Genomic DNA, 2,321 nt, shown 5'->3' with positions numbered 1-2,321 from the left:
ACGATTATTGAAGTTATAGGAAACAGCACAATGAAGCTTTATGAACTCCGGAGGGGGGGGGGGGGGGGGGGGGGGGGGGGGGGGGGTTTCCATAAATCGGGCCGGCAGAGGGGTTTTGGGGTTTTGCGGAGCCGGGGAGGGGACCAAGCAACCGCATTGTTGATGCCCAGGAAAAAAGCAACGTTCGACAGTCCCGACCCCTCATTACTGAGCTTATTATGATCAAACCATGCCATCCAAAGGAAGGAACAGAATAGACGAAATTCATCCCGAGTCAGCAGCCGCCTAATTTGATTAATCCAGTCCACACAATTGGTTCCCTCCACATTATAGACTTTTAGCATTAAGCCCAGCTCCTTCCATCTTTTTTTGGACCTCCTGCAGAATTTAAATAAATGAAGAAGAGTGCTGTCAGGGCTACCACAAAGTACACAATATGCATTCTTCACGACCTTCTTCCTTCTTAAGTTTTCCATTGAAGGAAGGGACTCATGACAGACATTCCATATGAAATGAATAATCTTGGGAGGAAGTTGAAGACGCCAGAGATGAGACTAGATGGAACTAGGACCAGCAGAATGAGATGGAAGGTTAGCCAACACACCATTAATCGCCTGTGCGGTCTTGTATCCTTGCTTAACCGTATAAACACCCCCCTAGCCTCTAACCAAAACAGAGCATCGTCCCTGTCCACAGAGCCCAGCGGAATATTCAGGATCCTAGCAGCATCATCGGGGTAGAAGCATGTCCTGACCACACTAATATTCCAAGGACGGGACTCATGATCAAACAGGGATGAGACAAACTCCGTGGGGGTAGCGTGGCGAAGGGCAAGCGGACGACAGCATGGGATTCCTGGTACCCATCTAGAATTGAGGATATTGATATGCTCACCTGTGCCAATTCGCCAAATTCCTCCACCCAAGATTATTTGCCTGACCGACAAGAGGCTTCTCCAGACATAACTGTCGGTCGCACGACCTGAAACATCGAAGAGCGAGTAAGAGTTCATGTACTTACAGCGAAAAATAGTGGAGCAAAGGGAATCCGGACGGGAGAGTATACGCCAAACTTATTTGGCCAGCATTGCCTGATTGAAGGAAAATATGTGTCGAAAGCCCAGACCCCCCCTCTTTTTTGTTGGCACACAGTTTGCTCCACCTCATCCAGTGAATGCATTTCCTGCCCTTTGAAGACCCCCACCAGAATGAGGCCATTAGTGACTGGAGTTCCTCACAGAAGGTTTTAGGAATGAGGAAGCAGCTCATGATGTAAAGTGGGATCGCTTGAGCCACGGCCTTAATTAGGACTTCTTTTCCGGCACGGGATAGACATCGCTCATGCCACCCATTCACCTTCTTTAGAATTCTTTCTCGAAGGAAGGTAAAAATGGCCTTTTTTGATTTCCCAATTACTGTTGGTAACCCTAGGTATTTCGGGAAAGAAATGACTTCCTTAACACCAGTAAGGCTGCAGAGACTAGCTTTAGTATCGTCATCCACGCTAGGGCTGAAGCTAATCTCGGACTTATCATAGTTAACACTTTGTCCGGATGCTCTTTTATAGATCCTTAGAATATCCTTTAAGGTCTGGCATTCCGCAGCTGTAGCTTTTATAAAAACCAAAGAATCATCTGCAAAAAACAGATGTGATATAGCAGGAGCGCTAGGACTGACCTTGATACCGTGTATTGCACCGTCATATACAGCTTTCTTAATCAATGCTGATAACCCTTCCGCACAGATAAGAAACAAATAGGGTGAAAGCGGATCTCCCTGACGGAGGCCGCGACTTGGTTTGACATAACCTTTGGGTACCCCATTTATAAGGAAAGAGAAAGAAGCTGATGACATACACTTAACCACAATATCAATGATGTTTCCGGGAAAGCCCATAGTTCGCATGACAGATTCGATAAAAGACCACTCAACCCTATCATACGCTTTGCCCATGTCAAGTTTTAAAGCACACACACCTGTTTTGCCCCTTCGCTTCTTTTTCATAGAGTGAAACATTTCAAACGCAATGAGGGCATTGTCTGTGATAAGTCTACCAGGCACGAAAGCAGATTGTGTAGGGCTGATTAGGTGCTCAAGGACCGGTTTGATCCTATTAGCAATAACTTTAGAGACAATTTTGTAAGCAACATTACAGAGGCTGATTGGTCTAAGGTCTTTCATGGTGGTCGGGTTGTGGACTTTGGGAATAAGGGTAATGTAAGTATGGTTCAGGCTAGTTGGGAAGACCTTACCTTGAAGAATGCTGATTACAAGCTCACTAATTTCAGTTCCAACAATGTCCCAGTATGTAGAATAGAAAAG

The sequence above is a fragment of the Euphorbia lathyris genome, chromosome 4 (assembly GCF_963576675.1).
Source record: "Euphorbia lathyris chromosome 4, ddEupLath1.1, whole genome shotgun sequence".
Classification (NCBI taxonomy): Eukaryota; Viridiplantae; Streptophyta; class Magnoliopsida; order Malpighiales; family Euphorbiaceae; genus Euphorbia; species Euphorbia lathyris.
Note: the sequence above shows the minus strand (reverse complement) of the source record.